The following is a 23,832-nucleotide window of genomic DNA, read 5'->3' as shown; positions in this document are numbered from 1 at the left end:
TACATGATTTCCTTTATATGAAAACTAAACTATAGTTATAGATGTCAGAATAGTGGTTAACTATATGAGAAGCTGGTTGATAAGGGGCATGAAGGAACCATCTGGGGTATTAAAAATACTCTGTATTTTGCTCTAGATGGTCATTACATGGTTGTGGTCATTTGTCCAAAATCATCAAAATGTACACTTAATATTTGTGTACTTTACTGCATGTATGTCATAACTCAGTAAAAAGGGGGAAAGAAACTGTCTTTCTAAATATTTCCCTGCATGTTTATGATAACAAGTTCATGCTCAGAAAAATCAGAAATCTCTCATGTATAAGGTCAGGACATCTGACAGAAGGCCTAAAAGATATAAGTTCTGCCTCATCTCTATATTGGTTATTGTTTGAGAGAAACTATGTAAAAGAAAAGAAATTCTGAGCATATTTTCCTCAAAAAGAAGTTTGTTCTTCCTTCCTAATAAAGAGAGTAAATACCATATGATTTCCTTCATTAAGTAGTAGATAATAACAACAATAAACAAACACATAGGGACAGAGATTGGATTGGTGGTTAGCAGAGGGGAAGGGGGGAGGGAGGAGGGTGAAAGGGATAATTCGGTACATGTGTGTGGTGAAGGGTTGTAATTAGTATTTTGGTGGTGAACATGATGTAATCTATGCAGAAATAGAAGTACAATGATGTACACCTGAAATTTTTACAATGTTATAAACCAATGTTACTGCAATAAACAAAAAATTAAAAAAAAAAAAAAGAAATAAATTCAGACAGAAAAGAAAAAAAAAAATCCTCTTTGTGCCCCTGGTAAAAAATAAATAAATAAATAAATAAAGCAATAAATTAAAAATCTGTGTTTTTTGGTAAAAATATAATAATAATTATGGCAATTTATCTAAAATGCTGAATATTTATGCTTAATTACAATGCATTTCTGTGATAATTATGTTTATTATTGAATATGTGTGAGCTCACCTTTATTGTTTTCTTTGACAACGATAGCACACGGCTACATCTGGGTGTTACCATCACACGTCACCATGTGGCATGGTCAACAGTTCCCTGTCCTGAACAAGACCAACAAAGGCCATAAACCTCCAGCTGAGCCTGCAGGGCAATCACAGAGGCAGCCCCTTGTTAACGCACATGTGTGTGTGCGCGTGTTCCCCTTTCTCTGTGCCTTCCATCTCTCCCTTTTACTGAGCTGCTTCCGTATAAAGAAGAGCAAAGGTTGGCATGTCTTGAATACTTGCCCACAGTAAGTGCCTCTAGAGTAGTGATTTAAGAGTTATTGTAATAGCAGCAGCAAACTAAAACATTCAAACAAAAGGGTCCTCGTGTGATTTTTAGCTACAAAGGGATCTAGGGAGACTGTCCTGATTTTACATCTCCTATTTTTTCCCAGTCTTTCATGTTATTGAAATAAAGGACTAATTGATGCAAAAAAAAAAAAAAAAGAGAGTATGCCTAACATGGTGAAGAAGAAAATAGAAGCAAAGCTAACTTTTGAAATTCTGGCAAGACATTTAAAACATTTGGACTTGCTAAATTGACTAAATAAGTTAAGAAATCAATTTGAAATAAAAGACAATTATTTTATTCTCTAATTAGTTTGTTTAAATGATTATGCTACTTTTGTAATGATTAAGCACCTTTGTATGTGGGTATGTATTTAGGGAGAGGGCAGTGTTTGAAAATAATCTTCATTTCAGATCACAAACACTCTTTTACTCTGGGTTTTTAGAACATAAAGATTCAAACAGAGTCTTTGTTAATTGGTTATTTATTTCAGATAGTTCTAGAAATCCAGACATCTACAGTATTCACAAATATTCAAGTCTCTCCCAAATAGTTCTTTCTAGTAGTTTCTGCAGAATATGATATTGCATAATATTGAGAACATTACTTAATTCTACCATGAAACACTAATCAGTAATAATTCTTCATTCTCTGAGAAAATGCCAAATGGTACTGTAGTGGGTAATGTAATTTTCCTCTCAAGGTTTCTGGATGGGGCAATGAATGAAAATATATGGCATCAATTTGTCAGTAAAGTTACAGTATGTATATTCATCATAACTGTGAGGAACAAACTTTGCTGATGCTGACAGTGCAAACACTATTACTACATATTTTGTCATGCGTTTTTGAGGAAAAAAATAGAACTCTGAAAAGTACTGTAACAAACATTTGAAAGACGAATAATACCATTAGAATTTGTAACAATGTTTCAATTCCAAAATTGGTAAGAAGCAGCTGAGATATTTTTATGTCAAATGCCACTTCAAAGATACTATTTATCTCTTTATTTAAAAACAGGCCTGCGGTAGTAATTAGACCCTTATTACGCCAATTGCAAATTACTTTTCAAGTGCAAATTCCCTTCAGGAAAATTACAGGATTAAGAGGAGCAAATAATAAACTTCGTGATAGGGTATATCAAAAGTATGTTTTGTTATCCATCTTTTTAATGACCCAGCTGCAAGGAAAGCAAAATGGTACTGTCCTTCAGGTTCGCATAGATCAATTTCTTTATGTGTTTTCTATAGTTTCCCAAAGGACGTTCATGTGATGGGAGAGGTGAAGATATTAAATGATGCTATGGGAAAAATGCAAGAGTATTGTTACTTTAGTTCCTGTTCCTAAAAGCTGTTTATTAATATATTTTCATGATGAGATTCAGACTGAGAGGCAGTACAGGGAAGAGTCTGTAATTCACCAACCTCCTTTGGGATAGGGGCTGAACTGTTTAGATCTGGAATATGAGAACAGCATCCTAGTTTATTTTTAGGTGTTGCTTCAGGATGGTTCCTCAGCAGAATAAATTCAAAACAAAGCACTTTCCAGATTCTCTTATGTTCATTGGTTTTCAACAAATATTAATGTACTTCTTTAAATATCTAACTTTAACACATGACTGAAATAAATTCTCTGGCTATAATTTTGAAAATGAATCTTTTGGAGCAACTAAATTACTTATTAACAACAAATAAGTGGTTCTAGCTATCCAATTTGTTGTGCTACTCAAAAACCATTCACGGGATCATGGAGCTATCTTTTTAGATACTTAATGGTTTGCAGCAAATTCTCATTACACAGTGATTGTGGTAGGTATCACGCAGATCAGATATCTACCAACATACACTGAACAGGAAGCAGCTGTCTCCTGTATCTGCTGCTCAGGGTTCAGTGACTGTCAGATAAGGTTTCCAAAATGCTGCTGTTCTTAAACAGGATTCTCAGTGTACATTTATCAAATTCAATCTTTAACTGTAAATGAAGAGAATGCCTTAAGGGAAATATTAAATTAGTCACCCACATAAATCTTTTCTTTAAAACAACCATGCAAAGAAAACAGCCAAGACATTTATATAAACACTTTTCATTTAAAAGATGAAACTTGAGGTTGATAATGCTATAACTGAGAATACAGTTAATGACTCAGTTCAATAAACCTTCCCCGTGACAGCACATACAGCATTTTGCCCAAGGCCTAGAGTATGTGCTGAGAGAAAGAGTGCAATGCTATAATTAGGGTATAAGGCTATCATCTTCGTGATTGCATCGGGTAACATGGAAATAGGGTTGCTTGATTATAAAAACAGAATGCAGTGTAATGTGGCTACTTGTTCTTCTGCATGAGAAAAAGTATTCCTAGCAATGATTTTTGTACCATTTCAAAACTGTTGGAGTGATTAGATGGTAGTCAAAGGAAAGCAACTAGTTATGCATATTTTAGACTGATATGCTTTTTAGCAATGTAGACTCTGAAGTTACACAAATAACGAGCAGCTCAAATCCCCTGACACATTCCCTCAAGGCATTCCAAACACTGTCTGTTTCATTGCCTCGAATTAGCATCTCCTACGGCTTTCTGTTTTAGGTCTGTTACTAGTAGCTCACTTAGCTGTCACTCAGTCCTATTACATAGTGTTCATGGTAAATATCCTACAGATCAAATATCCATATCTTTACATGACAACAATTAAGTGATAAAGATGCATATGAAGTGAGCAATAAGCTGTTCAGAATGTGTTAAAGTAATGCAACCTAATATTTCAGTAATTAAGCGTAGTTGTTAATGCAGAGTAATATGTTACGACATTTACTCTGTAAAATATAAGCTCACTAATGGTTTAAACTCATAGAATTTTAGAAAAAGAACAAAGGAATTACTGCTACCTAGATCTTCAAAGCTGCCCTGATTTTGTTCTTTCCAAGGCCTGGTTTTCCTTCAAGTTTCTGAACTATCTCCATATACTATAAAATAATTATTCATCCCCTCCTTTACTTTTAGTGTTTCTGCTTCTGTGGCTTGCAATCAAATAAACCTACCTGATAAGTACAATATTTCAAACTTCCATGGAATAAATCTCTTGTTAATCTGTGTGAGATCACCTGGATAAGGGAAACAGAAATGGTCAATTTAATCAGATCCTTTGAATGTCTTTGCTATTCTCCTGACAAAAGAGAACAAGAAGCTTTGCCATGTGATATGAGGAGTAAGTAATTAGATTAAAAAATAACTCTAGGCATGTGCCTTCCCATAGCAGAGGGATAAAATCCTGATAAAAAGGCAGGATCCAGCACAAAGAATACATATTTTCTTTCTAGTACCCCTGTATACACTCTCCCTAAGCACTGTCTCATTGCTGGCTGGCTTTAAAATTCACAATGGGTTTATATTTAATTCTTGTTATGGCTTCAAAAGCAAATAAAACTTCTTGTTTACACATAGATGGTTTTTTATTTCTAAATTTTTTTTTTTTTTTCTGAGGAAGCGTCACCCTGAGCTAACATCCGCTGCCAATCTTCCTCTTTCTTTTGTGTATGAGATGCCACCACAGCATGACCACTGACAGACAAGTAGTGTAGGTCCATGTTGGTGAACCATACCCAGGCTGCCAACGCCAAGAGCACCAAACTTAACCACTAGGCCACCGGGGCTGGCCCTCTAATTTTGTTTTTGCCAACTTGAAATTACAATGATTTTTCTCATGTTCGATTATGTGTCAAGTTTTATACAAGATTCTTAATTTTCCATTTCTGACTCCTGTCTCTTCCTTTCAATACTCTGAAAATTAGCCTTGTGATCCAGCTGTAGGAACTGTGGTTTTGAGATGTTTTCCAATATATGTTGTCAGGTGTAATATGTTTTTGGAACATATACATCAAAATTTCACATCTGAATCCTAAAGTATCTAATGAAAAGTTTATGATAAAAGATAATGTGGGCAAATCCTGTTGTAAAGCAAAAATTGATGCTGTAATTTATCTTTTTTTGTAAGTACAGACTGATTTCCTTTATTTTATTTAAAATAAAGACTGTCTGTAGTTAGTTAGGGTTTTATGTTTATTGAGAACCTGTCATGTTCAGGTACTATTAGAGAATCTGGGATTAGAGCAGTGTTAAAAAAGAAAAAGGTCTCTGCTCTTATAGAATTACAATTTAGTGCAAGATGTTTTCCACTGATTAAGGACATCTGCAGTGGACTTCACAAGAATGAGAAATAAACTTCTATTGTATTAATCAAATAATTTTTCAGTGTTTACCTATTACAGCAGCTAGTATCACACAATATAATCACTAATTTGCAAATACCCTCAATACCTATGCCCTTTGTCTTTCATTGTGCTCACCTGGCAAAACTTCAATCTTAGATAAATTCAGGTCCACCAACTCTATGCCAACCTGCAAGAGAGCAACCATAGTTAGTGGAGAAAAATACACAACTGTGATGTCTAGCCTTGCTTTTATATTAGTGACCATTCACTAAAGTGAGAAATTAGAGATGCCCAGCAATCTACTATGTTTTGCTGGTTAATCCAGTCTCCTATGTGGTGACTACTTCACATCTCTCCCTCCCTTTTCATTGTCCGCTGATGATCTTCCTCTCTATTTCTCTAAGAAAATAGAAGCAATTAGAAAATAATAGAATTCCATATTCCTCCACCATCAGATATACACACCAAAACCTTCCTATATCTCTACCTATACACCCTGCCTTTCTTCCTATTGTGCAGATAAATTGACGGTGCTCCTACCCTATATCAACTACTCCTCTTATACTCTAGATTGCAACACCTTTACTTACACATACAACATGGCTCCTATAGTTGTCTCTTCTCTCTGCAGATTCATCTGTTTTTTCATCTCTATTGAATCATTTCCATCAGCATACAAATAGGCTATAATTTCTCTCATCATTAAAAATAACTCCCTTGACTTCACATATCCTTCTAGCTAGCTGCTACCACATCTCTGCTTTCCTTACAGCAAAACTTTTAGAAAGAGTTGTCTATATGTGCTGTCTTTGTTTTTCTTTCATAGTCTCACTTGACGTCATTCCAATCGGGTTTTTGTGCCTACCATTTCTCCATGTTGCCTCATCTAAGAATCATTTTTTGGTCTTCATCTTATTCAGCCTTTCAGCAGCATTTGACTAGGCTGAGCTTTCTCTTCTTGAAATGTCTCCTTTGGCCTCATGAACACTTTTAGTTAACTTCCTGCTTCACTGGATGGTCATTCTTTCTCATCTTTCTGACTCATAAAAATTGTAGTGTTCCTGGGTTGAGACACTGCACCTTCTCTCATCTCTGTCTGCATTCACTTCTTATGTTATTTCATCAAGCATATGACTTTAAATACCATATGTATGCTAATGATACATGTATTTTTATCTTCAGCCCTACCTATCCTCTGAAATTCAGACTTTTATTCAACTATTGATTTAATATTTGTACTTGGGATGTGTAATAAGCATGTCAAACTTGACACATACCCAGGAGAATTCTTGAGTTCTGCCCTCTAACACTGTACTCTTACTTTCTTCCCCTTGTCAGTAAATGGTAATTGTGCTCTACCATTACCCAAGCTAGAATTTTGCAGCTGTCTGGAACTCTTTCTCCAAACCCCTCTGTGATACGGCTATCATGTCCCCTACTTTTCTGACCTCATTTGTCTTTCTGAAATACACCAAGCATGTTCATACCTTATAGCTTTAACATTTTATCACGTATCTCCCAAGATGGCTTTCCCCCTCACTCCATTCCAGTTTCTACACACCTGTCACCTTCTCAGAGATACATTTCCTGGCCTTCCTATATAAAATAGAATTGCTTTCTCTTTAGCATTCATCACCACCTGACATATTACATATTTGCTTATTATCTGTCTCCCCTTAATAAAATGTAAGCTCCATGAGGGCAGATATTTTATGAGTTTTATTCATTGCTGTGTTACCAATACTTGCCAAATGGTAGATACTCAATAAATATCTATTGAATGAATGGGTGACTGAATATATAAGCAACAGAAAAAGATAACTATATCTGGAATATAATGAGCAAAGGAAGCATAATGGAAGAGGATGGAGAGATAAGAAGGGGCCAGATTTATATAGTTTTTTTTTAGACCATTATAAGGTCTTTCAGTTTTTTCTAAGCGTAGATTAACTACTTAATATTTTCAGTAACTGTTCAAGGAAAGAGTGTACATGTGTGTGGGTGGGTGTGTTGGAAGAGTTGCAAAGAGTAGTAAATCATATTTCTTTCCCTTCAAAAACTCACAATATAGAAGGGTAAACTGGTTTGTAAAGAAAACAATAACTAATATTTTCTTTAAGGAACAAAGCAAACTGGAAGAACAAAAGAGTTCTTCTCATATGGTTGTTACATGGATATACTCAGAATGTGTATGTGAAATAATTTTGTAAATTGTAACGGTAGTGCTTACACAATTTGGCCTTTTAAGACACACATATGCTCTATAAAATGCCTTATAAATAGCAGATGCTGACTAAATTCTTCTAAAATAAATGGGTGAGCAGATGTCATTATTATTAGTATTAATAAAAAGGGTTTAAAATGTGCAAGAAGTAGATAGAAGTGAAAAAGTAACCAGCACACTAATTCATAATATGTATTTTGTCTGTCCCATAAACTTTTCCATCAAGATATTTTTGCTTAAATCCTTATCCCATAAGGACAGTTAGCTAGTACCAGTGACTATGATTACTCACAACCACCCTGGGCTACTCAGAATGATTGAATGGGAGATGTTTTAATATAAATTTACTAGAGTTGTATAATGGTAATTATATTTTTGTTTTGTATTTTCTTTACTTTGTTTTTTATTAAAGTGACTGCATATTCTTTTAAACGTACAATCACCATTCTTATTTCAGATTTATAGCAATTCAAAATATCAGAATATCAGTTGTAACTTTCACAATACAATAAATATTGAGACTTGGTAAATACTTGCTGAGTTGATCTTATAGCATTTAAGTGAAAAGTTAGTCTCTGAATAAGAATATACTTGTGTAGATGAAAGTGTTTTGAATAATACATAGCAACAAGTCCATTTCCATTTCTAAGCACTCTAAATCTATCTTTATATGGCTGTTACACATTGACTAACTTCTTTATTTATTTTACCTACTCCAATGATTGGTACCCTAGTTGCATAGGATGTTAATTAGTGTTTCTATTTGTGATGTTTTAATTATTTACATATGTGTATATATATTATATATTATGTACATATATATTATGCATAATATATATTATGTACATATATTATGTATAATATATATTATGTACATATATATATAGCTGGACTGCTTCACAAAGTTAAATTTTTCAAAGAGATGCCACATGTCAATTTTATTTTAATAAGAATAATATACTCACAGAGGCCCAAAACATGAAAAATAAACAAAAAGTCAAGGAGAAAAACCTAGCCATCTGTGTATTCAGATATATGTGTATTTGATACGTGTGTATTCATCTCAGCATCATTTTTAATATGCAATCTCTTTTTCCATTTATAAAACCAACAATATTCGTTTCAGTCTATATGTAGAGAGTTATTTAGGGACCACTGAGTTGGTCATAGTTGATAAATAGGGTTTATCTGAAATGATCTTATGAAATAGTATGGTGTCAGATTGGTTTAGCATGCTGGAAACATTCCACTTCCATAACCTTAAAGTATTTAGTGAGTGAAATAAGCACTATTATTGAATATCATATCCAGAGAGAGGAATTATATAAGCCATAATAACTGATAGAGCTTAAGGTAGTTTCATTCATTAGAATGTAAAGTCCTCGAGAACCTTGTTTTACTTTTCCTTATATCTTGAATGACCAACAAAGTGCCTGCCATGTCTGTTGAATAAAAGAGTAAATGACTGACGTCAGGTTTTCCCTTTACCAGGAGATAATTACGTAATCGCTCTAGGGCACTCTATGCACAAGTGTAGTCCAATACATTTTGCATTAAGATCACCTGAATGACCACTCCATGGATCACACCTGAATACCTTCTTTAAAATGCACACTTCTAGGCCTTACTTTAGATCTACAATCTTACTTTAGATCTTCAAATCTGAATCAGGATGGAGGAGAGATATTTTCCAGGATTTTGCATTTTAAAAGCAATCCTCTAGGTAATTATTGTGTACTCTGCAGGAGAGTTGTAAAGCATAACTGATGAGAAGATTTACTCCTAAAAAATTATAGGCAACAGGGAAAAATGCTTAACTTGTCTGTTGGTAGGTTTCTTTGTTCATTTTGTGACATTTGGGGATTAAATGCTCATTCTTCTCTGGCAGAAAATAAAGAGCAGTGTAGACATGCACATACATACACACACACAATGATTGCCCTCAGCCAACCAACTAATCAACTAAAAGAAAGGAAAAAAATCAAGACTGATTACATCCATTTGACACTTGACATTTTAATCAGAGTTGTTGGCAGTGCAGCATTCTTGAGTATCCACTCTATCTTCCTGCAGAATCCTACATACCTCTGATTTCCCGAACCCAGGTTTTTTTTAGAGTTATGTGTAGTACGTGTTTTACAGCTGCTTTTAAAAACCAATATGTTTATTTATGAAACTGCATTGGCATTATTATTTTTAATAATTTATTAGTTTATTAATAAATAATTATTTTATTATTAGTAGTAACTTAATAAACTATGTGGGTTCTTATCGTGACCTCAGTGGTGTTTTTAATACTTAGATTAAAATTATCACGAGTGTGTTAACATTGATAAAATTAATTTCATATATTTATGTCTATAATTGAAAGCCATTTCATAAAAGTTAATCAGATATTGCAATCTTTTTTCAGTGTGATATCATAAGGCCAAATAATAGTCTCCTTGAAGAAAAGGCTTTGTTTTATACCTCTTTTATATCTTCCACAATACAAGAAACATTTGGACTCAGCAAATACTTCCTGAATTGACCTTATATCATTTGTTTAAATAGGGAGAGTAATTTTTTATTTTTAATAATTTTATTTATTTATTTTTTCCCCCAAAGCCCCAGTAGATAGTTGTATGTCATAGCTGCACAACCTTCTAGTTGCTGTATGTGGGACGTGGCCTCAGTATGGCCGGAGAAGCAGTGCGTTGATGCGCACCCGGGATCCAAACCCCGGCCGCCAGCAGCGGAGTGCGTGCACTTAACCGCTAAGCCACAGGGCCGGCCCAGGGAGAGTATTTTTTAAATATGCTAGTAAGATAACTGTAAAACATATGTGGGAAAGACAATGACATTAATAAAATGATGTCATTGACTCTGCTATCTAAATTCATGAGTTATTGCCATTTTCATTTTTTTGGTAGAATATCTTCAGCAAAAATCAAAGATTCACTGGGAGCCAAGACTTAAAAAGTCCTAAAGGTTGACTAAGAAAGCCAGAGTTCAAAAGGAATCCAAAGTTAATTCTGGTTATATACTCAGCAAGAAGTTAATGAATGTGTTATGATCTAAATTGGCCATAACACTATTTTACATGACACCTTTGTTATCAATAGTACTGAGAAGAGTTGTGAAATTACAGAAAATGACAGAAACCCTGTTGTATGATAGATGCGGAGTAAGTCAAGAGCAGATGTGATACCAGCCTGTCACAGATTAAAAAGTAAAAATTACCTTAGTTTGTAATCTGTATTTTTTTTGTGTTGATTGACTTAAGCAGCAGATGAAAACGTCTTTTCCATGTTAAACCTTATATAAATTATCTTCTAAGACTTAAGTAGGTAAAAAATATTAATCTAAAAAGGAAAATATTTTTTGATGAAGAAATAATAGACATGTATTGTTTTTTGCCATCCCCACTTCTTGTGGGGGACTAATCCCACTCCAATTGTGTCAGGCTGCCAAAAGCAGTATTCTGCTCCTCTGGCTGACAGGATGGACATACGGATCACACCTGGCATATCAAAGCACTTCATACCCATGGAGTGAATCATGTCCCCCAACAACTCATTTTCACTCCAAACTTTAGAATGTGACTTTATTTAGAAATCAGTTTTTGCAGATATAATTAGTAAAGATGAGGTCATACTGGATTAGGGTGGGCCCTAAATCCAATATGACTGGTGTTCTTATAGGAAGAAGAGAGGAGACATACAGACATACTAGGAGAATGCCATACGACAGTGGAGGCAGAAATTGAGTGATATGGCTAGGAACCAAGGAACATCAAGGATTGCTGGCAATCACCAGAAGCTAAGAGGAGGCGAGGAAGATTCTTCCACTAGAGCCTTTGTAGAGAGCATGACCCTGTTGACACCTTGATTTTGGACTTCTGGCCTCCATAATGCTAAGACAATAAATTTCTATTGTTTTAAGATATCCAGTTGTGGTAATTTGCTATGGCAGTGCTAGCAAACTAATACAGACTCCTCACTGATACCAAGCACAAAATTAATTTAAGATGGATTGCAGATCTACATGTAAATGCTAAAACAGTAAAGCGTCTAGAAGAACCCATAAGAGAATATTCTCATGACTGTGAGATAGTAAAAGGATTTTTATAGAAGGCATAAACAGCCTTAACCATAAAATTAAAAATAAAAGATAGAGCCAGCCTTGATGGACTAGTGGTTAAATTTTGGCGTGCTCTGCTTCAGCTGCCCGGGGTTCGGTTCCTGGGCGTGCAACCACACCCCTCATCTGTCAGTACCCATGCTGTGGTGGTGGCTCACATAGAAGGACTTACAACTAGAATATACAACTATGTACTGGAACTTTGGGGAGGGAAAGAAAAAAATGAGAGAGGAAGATTGGCAACATATGGTAGTTCAGAGTGAATCTTTCCCAGCAAAAAATAATAAAATAAATTAATAGTATTTTGGTGGTGAACATGATGTAATCTATGCAGAAATAGAAGTACAATGATGTACACCTGAAATTTGTACAATGTTATAAACCAATGTTACTGCAATAAACATAAAAGATAAATAAGACTTTATCAAAATTTAAAAAACCATTTTCATCAAGCGATACCATTAAAAAATGCAAGGACAAGTCATAGAGTAAGAGAAAATATTTGCAAAACACACATCTGATGAAAATATTTTGTCCAGTATATATAAAGAATGCCTACAACTTAATAACCAAGAGAAAACTTAATAGACAAAAACTTCAATATATATACCTCATGAAGAAAATATATTAATGTCAATAAGCACACGGAAAAGTGTTCAACATCATTAGCTATCAGGGGAATGCAAATTAAACCATAATGAGATACCATCATATAGTCCTAAAATAGCTAAAATTTAAATGTTTTACAAATCTCAAATGTTGGTGAGGGTGTGGAACAACTGGAATTCTCATGAATTGTTGTTAGGAGTATAAAATAGTACAACCACTTTGTAAAACCATTTGTTGATTTCTTATGAAATTAAGCATAAATTTATTATGTAATCCAGTAATTCCACTTCTATGTATTTACTCAAGAGAAATGAAAACATATATCCTCAAAAAGCTTTGAATAAGAATGTTCATAACATAACATTCTGGGCCGGCCCTGTGGCTTAGCTTAGCGGTTAAGTGCACGCGCTCTGCTACTGGCAGCCTGGGTTCGGATCCCAGGCGCGCACAACGCACTGCTTCTCTGGCCATGCTGAGGCCGCGTCCCACATACAGCAACTAGAAGGATGTGCAACTATGACATACAACTATCTAATGGGGCTTTGTGGAAAAAAAGGAGGAGGATTGGCAATAGATGTTATCTCAGAGCCGGTCTTCCTCAGCAAAAAGAGGAGGATTAGCATGGATGTTAGCTCAGGGCTGATCTTCCTCACACACACAAAAAAATAAATAAATAAAAATAAAAACATAACATAACATTCATAATAACTCACAAATGGAAACAACACATATGTCCTTCAAAGGACAAGGAAGTGGATAAACAAATTGTTGTATATTCATTCACTACAATATTATTCAGCATTAAAACAAATAACATACAACAACTGATGATTTAGATGAATACCAAAACATTATTTTGAGAGAAATAAACATGACAGCAAAGAGTATATACTGCATTATTCCCTTTACATGAAGTTCAAGAACAGTCAAAACCAATCTCTGACAACAAAAATCAGAATAGTGGTTTTCCAGGAGCAGTTCTGAGTTTTGTGAGAATTGACTAGAAGGGAGCATGACCAGATTTCCTGGGGTGATATAAAATATTCTATATCTTGATTAGGGTATTTGTTACATGCTTCTGTTCCTTAGTCATAGCTCTTTGAATTGAACACAATGTCAATACAGTTCATTTTATGAACAATTTACCTCATGGCAAAAAATAAATAAAAACAATCCTGTGGTATTTATGAAAATATGGACTTTATTTCTAATTTTCTAACATACTCAAACAGATTTACTTTCAACAGATTTAAAATTAGAAAATTTATGTCATTGGTTTGTTAAATTAAAACTACACACTACAAAATCCTATTATGTAATAAGTGAAAGCCCCCTCTTCACGTCCCCCTTTCAATTCCCATTCCTCAAAGGCAGTATGTTTTTTCAGACTTGTTTGTATGTGTTTGTGAGTGTTCTCGTATTTATGTATGTGTCTTCAACCTGAAAATGGAATTAGACTCCACACAGTGTTCTAAAATTTTCTTTTATAGCTAAAAGTATATATACACTTAGCACATTTTCTGTTTCACTACATTAGTTCCACTTCATTTTTTTAAAGAACTGCATAGTGTGCCATCATTTGTGTCTATGATATTTGATTTCATAATTACCACATTAGTGGACATTTTAGATTGTCTCCATTCTTAACATGGACAAACAAAGCTGTAGTAAGCATCCTTGCAAATTTGTCCTTAAATATCTATATGAGTAGGGTAAATTTATAGAAGTGGCTTTGCTCAGTAGAAGATAATACTTCTTAAAAATATTGATTAGTTACTGTCAAATTGCCTTTAAAAAGATTGTATCATTTTGCATTTTACCAAAATATTAATAGTGCTCCTTTCCTCACTCCTTAGCTAGTAATGAATATTATTACAATTTTAAATTTTGCCACCTGGTAGGTGAAAAAATTTATCTATTTTTAATTTGCATTTTTATTATCAGTAGTGATATTGGGAATATATGCTAACATATGCTTGAGATTTCAGTTCTTTTATGAATTTCCTGTTCCTTTTTTCATTTTTCCCCCTATCTCTCTTATCTTTTTCCCCATAATGATTTGTAGGAGATATTTGTATGTTAGAGATAGCAGCCCTTTGTTATATGTATTATGAATCTTTTTCCCAGTGTGTCATTTGTCTTCTGTTTGTATGTAATATCTTTTGGTGGGTAAATCTTTTCCAATTTTACATAACCAAATATGTCATTCTTTTCTTCAATGACGTGTCTGAGTTTTCTGTCATTATTAGGAAAATCTTCTCCATTTCATTATTACAAATATTTCATATATATACTAATATTTTATAACCACATATTATTCCCTCCTCAAAATACTTAGTAGTATCCTAAATGCTTTAAGAAGTTCTGTGCTAAAGAATTGTTTAACTCTGTCATGAGATATATATATATATATATATTAGAATTTTATAGCTTTTTAAAAAATTTCACATTGAATGCATTTGGAATTATTTTTATGTATACAAGCATGTATTTTATTTTTCCAAATGGATATTAAGGTGTATTAACAAAATGTATTGAATAGTCCAAGCTTCCAGCTTTAAATGCCCACACAAACAGAGGCCTGTTTTTGAACTCTTTTTTTTTTTACATTGATGACTTTTTCTGCTTCTATGCCACATTTTGAAATATATATAATATATATACATTAAATATATATCTATATATTATATAGATATATATTTTTTTCTAGTATGATTTGGTATCTGTTAGAGTAAGTCCCACAACATTCTTGCACTTTACCAAAAATGTTTTGCTTACTCTTCCACAAGAAATCATAAAGGGTATTTAAAAAGAAAAACATGTCTTTCAGAGTTTTGTAATTAAGCCTTTCTACTCATGCTTGATTTAGAAAGAGGTCAGCTGGGACATAAAGACAGTCAAAAGAGTTTTTTTTTTATATTGCATCAACTTAAATCATGACTATATTGCCGTCATGGTTAACTATTTCTTTCTATTAAAAGCATGTAGTGGAGAGAGCAGTAAGCCTTTGGGCCTTTCTAAGGAAGAGTTGGAGGCTTTCCGTACCATAGGACATCCTCAGACCTCACTCCCACACTCTAATACCTATTAAGTGTTATTTTTTGGAATAACATCTTTATGTAACACATTATGCTTTGGAATAGGTTTTGTAAAAGGAACATGCACAGGTTAACAGGGAAGAGAAATTCAATGACAATCACAGTTACCTGCCTGCCAAAGGAAGGACATCAATAGAGGAAGTTTTGGTCATTTGACCTATTGACTATTTCACATTTCTCTCATCAAACAACCTTCTCTATACTGTGGATGACATTAGGTGACTTGGAGTGTTGCAATAAAGCCAAATGATTATAGGATTTTAAAAATTATCTCTCTCAGATGTTCAAAGATTCAAACGAGCAGAAGTAAGCACATAAACAAAATTGCAAGCAGAAGCAGCAATTATTCAAAATGAACTCCTCCGGATGGAGATGTAAAGAAGAGTAAATACAAAAAGACTATCAAAGAAAGTTCCACAAAAGCACTCAAAGGAGGCATTTTTGATGGTCAAACTAAGGAAACGAGTTGTCTAAGTAGGGTGTCTTATTAATCCACCATCTTATAACCTCATCCTTTTGGCACAATTATTAGTCTATTGGATTTTAATTTCTAAGTAAAGCTGAGTAATTTTTGAATCTGTGATTCTCATATATTTGTACTACACTGAAGTCAAGTTTCATAGATTTACTGTTACTTTCTATGTGTCCTAGATATTTCCCAAACATTTAAAAAATAATTTTATGATGTAAGAGGGTTAAGTGTGGAGATAAACTACCAGTGTTTAAGCAAAACAAAGTGGGCATTAATGCTGCCTATAAATTCTATTTAATTAGACCTCTCTTGAGTCACTTTAGATCTTCAAATACTTCATGCCAAAATCAGAAGTAAGACAGACAAAAAATACAAGATTAAACAAAGTAGGAGGAGACATATTGTTTTCATGCGTTGTTAGTAACGAGCAGACTGCTCCCTGGTACATTAGTGTTCAAGAAATATTAACATAACTTCCAAGGAAAAAAGGAAGAGATTGCATTCCACGTTTTATGGCCCTCCTCAAAATACACAGTAGCACCCTAAATGCTTTAAAGAAGTCCTGTGCTAAAGAACTGTTTAACTTTGTCATGCAATATTTCTCCTCTTTGAGAAACACCTATTGTTAGCCCTCAGAACAAAGTTTGTGACATTTTGTCATAGAGGCATGTATTATCTGTATGCAAAGAAGCATTCTTTTTATTCACCTCTTGAAGGGAAAGCGTTAATCACTAATCTGAAAAAAAAATAAAGCTCTATAGAAAACACGGGCTGATTATTAACATATAACGGGAAAATATTTTCTGGTTAATTGCAGAAATCATTTGAGTCTCTTATTTGATTTTAAGGCTAAGTGGGAGGCATAATGAAAGTGAAGGCCTATCTATTTTAAAAGTGGATATCAATCCAAACCAGTAGAAAAAACACATAGAAAAGATGTGCTCTTATTATCTCATCTCATATAGCGAAAATAGCATTTCTCCTCATTCTGAAGGAGGCACATTTTCTTCATTCTCCCTTTCTGCACCAGCCGCTCTTCTCTGCACTACAAACAAGAACAACATTTTAAACAAGTATCATTCCTTCTAACATATAGGTATATTAAACTCTTAGGTCTTAGCCAGCAGTAAAATGCTTTCTTATTATAAGCCCCCTTAAAACTGTAGGGGAGGAAGAAATTTTCTTCTACCATCCTAGGTTTTTCTGGCTGATCTACGCGTTAAATTGACATGAGACAGAATAACAGGAAAAAAAAATCAAACAAAGTTTAATAACATATATACATGGGAGAAACTCAGGAAAACTGAGTAACTCCCCAAAATGGCAAAGCTGTCATTTTAAATACTGTCTTCAGCTAAAGACAGAGGAGGATGTTGGGGGTAGTGGTTTGGGACTTCAAATGGGAGGAAGGCAATTCACATGGAAATGGAAAAGCAAATGTTTGGTAAACAAATGTTTGCCATGCCTTGCAGAGACAATGGGATATGGAGAGGACTTTGATCAAATGGGCCTTGCTAGGTTCTTCCCTATCTACCACATCTGGTTCATGTTATACTATAATTGTCTGTGGTGATAGCTCCTTCCTGGAACAGGGCTTCTATCTTAAAATCTTTTAGGCAGTTAGGGAGAAGATCAGCCCAAAATAATCAAGCCAAAGACACACATTTTGAGGTGGTAAATTCTGTTTCCCTACAAAAGACAGGCAGAGTTTTCTGCAACTATGATGCTAATCAATTAGATTAGGGAAAAGTCTTAATGCATCTTTACAAAAGCACTTTTTGTGATTATTTGAAAAAGAGAATGATAATTACAAAATATATAGGATGGAAAATATCCACTAAGTTCTAAATACAACTGTGTTCAAAGTGCATGCTGCATTTCCAGAAAAAGCAAGATTCTGGGTGGAAAATACAGAAATAAGAACAAGGCTCATATTGATACTTTGAATTTAGAAATGGGAGTGGAATTGCTGAAAAAGATACCATATTTTTGCTCTAATTCAATTAAACACGAGTTACTGGCTTACATGAGATGAGAGTTATTTAATCAGTTTCTCAGCACATGATAGTTGTTTTAGTTTTACACCTAATCTACCATTGCCTAAAACTCTTACAATGATAGCACCTCAATGAGCTCCCCAGGCCAATCGTTCTTCTGCAACAATGGCCTTGCCCTTAAGAATCATTGTCTAATAAAATCTTTTTCCACAAAGTCAGGAATAAAGATTCCCAACGTGAATCTGCTGCAAACAATCATAGAACTACTTAAAGGAGCACTTGAGGAATTTGTTCTAATTGACACACAATGACCTGAGTGGATTCCTGAATTCAAAGATACTCATTTAAGTGGTAATTCTGCATTTTAAAATTTCCTTTTGGAATTCTAAGTAAGAAAATTTTACCGCATATACATAATACCCTTCCCATTCCCCCTCCATGAGGTCAATCACAGCATTATTTCTCCTTTTGTATATAATGTTTAATTTTAAAAATACATATATAATAAAAGCCCAATAGATCTCAGAAAGTCTCTCTTGAGGGAGAAAAATGTAGACAAAAATAAATTCAAGCACAAATTATTTTGTGAAGAAACAAGTAAAATGTTTTCCAAAAATATATACATTTCTTAGCCTGACCTAGATTTATAAAATTAAATGTTATCTGCTAGTCTCCCCAAAAGCATCTACTGCAATATGCTAAAACATTCATATGGATTCTGAGATAATAGTTAATTGATTGCCAAATAAAATAATACAAGTGAAATGTAGAATTAAAAACACTATATTTCACAATACAGACAGTTTCAGTCAATTTGCCTATGGTCAGAAAATATAGATTTGGAGTTATAACTTCTTATAAATAGAGTCTTCTGATCCCTTAGACATCTAGGCAAAAATATATGTTGGTCTTTTTCTTAAAAACACAGGGAAAATTATTAGTGGAGTTAAAATTATTTCTATTGCTATTTAGAGATGATGTTTTAGGGAGGGAGTTCAAAAAGGAAACAAACCTCAAGTTTTCATTAACCTATTGACTGAGGTAGAATAAAACTAAGTCCATTAAATATTGTCTTATAGGACATAATAAAATGATACCAGGACATAAACTGCAGGTTTTTTTTTTTTTTTTCTGAAATCGTGAAGAATTTTCAATGAGCATGATCTGATTTTGACTCAAGGTCCTTATTTGTGATTTAGTCAGGTGTAGTGCAAAAAGTTGTGAAACAGTTTTCTGCAAAAGCAACTGAATTATATACAGCTCTCAAATCTGCAAATCTTCCTTTACAAACACTATAATCTAAGCACAGGCTAATTAAATACGAAAAATAAAATAAAAACAAAAACAAAAAAAGGAAATAAAGAGTTCTGAAAAACAAAAATTAACAGAAGGAAAAAAACATCAGAATGGGCTAAAGCATTACTTCAAATTTTAACAGATTACTAGGAAAATACATATGTGTATGCACATACAAGTGTACTTCCACTCACCGTACTTTGTTCTTTCTTGCTATTGATTTATATTTTCTTTTTTCATCTTCACATGTAAAGCAAAATGTGCCTGAATTCCTGTATGTTTTGCATGTTCAAAGCATGAAAGTAATTGAGAAAGATAAACATGAGAGTCAGATGGAAGATCAAATTGTTAAACAAAGGCTGATAAAGCAGGTTTTGAGAATGAATTTGAGGCCAGAATCAGGCTTCCTGCCAGAATTAAATTTATCTCCACTGTCACTAGAAACTACAACCGCTTATCACATGCATGAGAATCTCAGATCCCAAGGGCAGGCTACTCCAAATGAGAAAGACAAATGAATCTTAGTGCAGGCGAGTATATGCGGATCTCTTTCCAATCTCACCAATAAAATCAATTACTCTTTCTTCCTTGGGATGGTCTGAAAGAGGAGATTGAAAGGAAAGATGAAAGTTATCTTCTAATACTGTAATTCTACTGGAAATGGACACTACCTCATGGAAACATGAAGAAGGGAAAACTAACAACAGCAGAGATTCAGGTTCTGCTGATTAATACTGACGTCTGAATCTAGACATAATGCATTAGGCGTTTACTAGTTAAAGTGTGGTCAACAGACCAGCAGTATTGGCATCATAAGGGAGGTTGTTAGAAACGCAGAATATCAGTTCTCACCCAGGACCTACTGAATCAGGATCTGAATTTTAAGATCTTCAATTTGCAGAACACTGCCTTAATTGGAGGTATGATTCTTAAAGTTCACTGTGAATAATAATCACTTGTAGAGTTTAAAAAATGCCAAACTGATATCCAGGTCTCACTCCTATGTATATAGTCCATGATGTATTTCAAATGAAAGTCAGTATGTTATCTGAAATAATTTTAGGTCATGAATGCTGTCAAGAATTTCAGTAATTCTGAAATCACATGTAGCAAAAGCTTCAAAGTGAAACACAAGTCTTAATCTGATAGGATGATTGCAGGATTCTAGGAGGTAGTGAGGATCATAAGCAACAGAGGCATATGGGTTTTGGCTGTGACACAGATGTGCTGCAGTAGGACTATTTGAAGAACAGCACAGAGAATTAGATATCGCTCCTCTGGCCACCCACTAGAGACTACTGTTTGATTATTCAGAAAATAGGAGGATGAAGTGGAAGTAGAACTGATGTGTTTGTACACAATATCATAAAAACTGGGACTGTTAGCGAGTAGATATGTGTTTTAGAAAAGAGTTTCTCCCTACTTTAGTAGGGCTGTTTCCTGCACGTGGTAGTCTTTTCGTAGTGGGCCTTTCAGTGGCTACCATGAGAAAGCAATGCCAGCGGCAGGAGGTATCACCTATAACAACAACGGCAAGATAATTTTCATTTCCAATGGAGACATTAAAGGTGTGGGAAAACTGAAGGCCTCTATTGAAGCAGGGAATGATTAGATGAATTTGACAAATTGTGTCATCTTTAAAACTAAAATTCACCAGATTAAAAAAGAAAGTCAATATATTAAACTGTGCCATTTAAGGCAACAGAATGTTTTCAAAAGACAAATAAACTATGAAATATGAAATTATAAACAGAGGTATTTTACAGAGAATTGATTTCTAATTTAAACTTAATCTAACTATGGATTAGATTGGCACAGTTTCTTTCTGACAAACTCTGTTCAGTTACTAAACAATGATAATCTAGCTTCTGGAATGGAGTTAGTCTTTACTCTTATCTTCGCTATTCCATGGTGCCTCCCATCTTGGTCTCTCTAATGACAACAAAATCTTAAGGATTGGTGTAAAATAGACCTAGTGTGGCATCAAGGCTGAAGCAAGTCTCTTCCTGTTTTAAGGCTGAGTTCTCATTTGTTCTGTCCTCTAAATTCTGCAACTGCCCCCCTTGGCTTCCTGAGGAACTCTACCTTATTCACTCATTGACAGAGCAAAACTGACTGATATACACTGAATTAACTATATTGTCAACTCAGTTCAAGGCATTTCCGTTTCTTTCTGTTAGTTCTCTTTGATGACATTACTGCTATCCAGGGAAAGTGGTTCTCCAGGTAGGATCATTAATCTTTCATCAAATAAAAAAAATTTCCTACATATTAAGCATGAAATAAATACTAAAGGGTAGGGAACATTTTATCTCATAGGACTCTTAAGGAATTGAGAATTGATATATGGCTCAGTAGACAAGAATTTAAAGACAATATAAAGTAAAAAGAAAAATTATGTAAACTTATTACAGCTTGGCCTGCTGTTTAAAAGTATTGTGATCATAAAGGTAAATAGCTGAATAGTGAAAGGACTGAAATAAATGTTTACATCTAATTAGACCTTTGATGTAATTTGAAATTGTAATAAAAGATAATTAATTGTGATAGTGTACTATCAGTGTCATAACAAATTACCTACTAATTTAGCAACTTAAAACATCTCTCATTTATTAACTCGTTGTCGTGTAAGTCAGAAGTGTGACCCAGCATGGCTGAATTCTCTCCTTAGGGCTCACAAGATTGAAGTCAAGGTGTTTGCCATGGCTGCAGTTCACATCTAAGGCTCGGGGTCTTCTAAGCTTACCGGTTGTGGGTGGGATTTATTTCCTTCTCATGCTTTCCACATAACATCTCCAGCTTCAAATCCATAATAATATATTGAGCCATTCTCATTCTTCAAATATCTCTAACTTTCCCTTCTGCTGTTAATGGCTCATGCGGTTGCATCGGGTTCACTTGGATAATCCAAAATAATCTCCCTATTTTAAGATCAAATGATTAATAATTTAAATAACATCTTCAAAGTCCCTTGTGCCATGAAATACATCATAACCATGGCAGTAACACAAAGGCATGAAGATCAAGGGGGCCAAAATTCTACTTTCCACACTGCATAAATCTGGGTGTTGGCAAATATATCATGATAATAGCATAATGCAATGGTTGACAGCTTAAGCTCTTCAGGTTTGAGTCCTGGCTATGCCTCTTCTTAACTATTCTCTCTAAGTCTCATTTCCCTGACCTGTAAAATGAAGATAATAATAAAAACTAACTCATAATATTACTGAGAGAATTAAATCATAAATATATTTAAGCATCTGCCACATAGTGCATGCCCAATAAATGTTAATTATTATGACTTCTATTTTATTTTTCAATGTATTTTATTTTATTTTTATTTTTATTTTCATGAAAGGAAAAAGTGCTTGTTGAAAATGACATATAATACAAATCAGGTAGTAATGGAAAATCAGTTCACACCTCCATTCTCACTTGCCAAACGAAGCTGTTTTTAATCAATTCTCTTTTTAGTTCTTTTGATAGTTACCTCTATATTCTAAATATGCATACATTAATTATTCCTTGACACTGTCTGTTGACTCCATGCTGTGTAAAAGAGAAATTTAGATCAATAGCACTACTCCCATCTCTTTTTCTTCCCCCTTCCAATTCTTATCTCTGTGTCTATGTTTGTTGTTGTTGTTGTTTTTATTTTCTACTTATGAGTAAACTCATACGATATTTAACTTACTCTCTGTCTGACTTATTTCGCTTAGCACAATACCCTCAAGGTCCATCCGTGTTGTCACAAATGGCAAGATTTCATCTTTTTATATAGCTGAGTAGTATTCCATTGTGTATATATACTGCATCTTCTTTATCCATTCATCCCTTGATGGGCACTTAGGTTATTTCCAAGTCTTGGCTACTATGAATAATGCTGCAATAAACAGAGGGGTGCATATATCTTTACATTTGTGTTTTCATGTTCTTTGGATAAATACCCAGAAGTGGAATAGCTGGATCATATAGTAGTTCTATTCATAATTTTGGGGGTAGTCTCCATACTGTTTTCCATAGTTGCTGTACCAGTTTATATTCCCGCCAGCAGTGTATGCGGGTTCCCTTTTCTCCACATCCTCTCCAACATTTGCTATTTCTTGTCTTATTAATTATAGCCATTTTGACAGGTGTAAGGTGATATCTCATTGTAATTTTGATTTGCATTTCCCTAATAATTAGTGATGCTGAACATCTTTTCATGTGCCTGTCGGCCATCTGTATATCTTCTTTGGAAAAATGTCTGTTCAGATCCTTTGCCCATTTTCTAATTGGGTTGTCAGTTTTTTTGTTGTTGGATTGTATGAGTTCTTTATATATTCTGGATATTAACCCCTTATCACATACATGGTTTGCAAATGTCTTCTCCCAATTGTCAGGTCGTCTTTTTGTTTTGTTGGTGGTTTCCTTTGCTGTGCAGAAGTTTTTAGTCTGATGTAGTCCCATTTCTTTATTTTTTTCTTTTGTTTCCCTTGCCTGGTGAGACATGGTATTCAAAAAGAGG

The sequence above is a fragment of the Ceratotherium simum genome, chromosome X (assembly GCF_057802395.1).
Source record: "Ceratotherium simum simum isolate JZ-2026a chromosome X, ASM5780239v1, whole genome shotgun sequence".
Taxonomy (NCBI): domain Eukaryota; kingdom Metazoa; phylum Chordata; class Mammalia; order Perissodactyla; family Rhinocerotidae; genus Ceratotherium; species Ceratotherium simum.
This window is presented reverse-complemented; position numbering follows the sequence as displayed.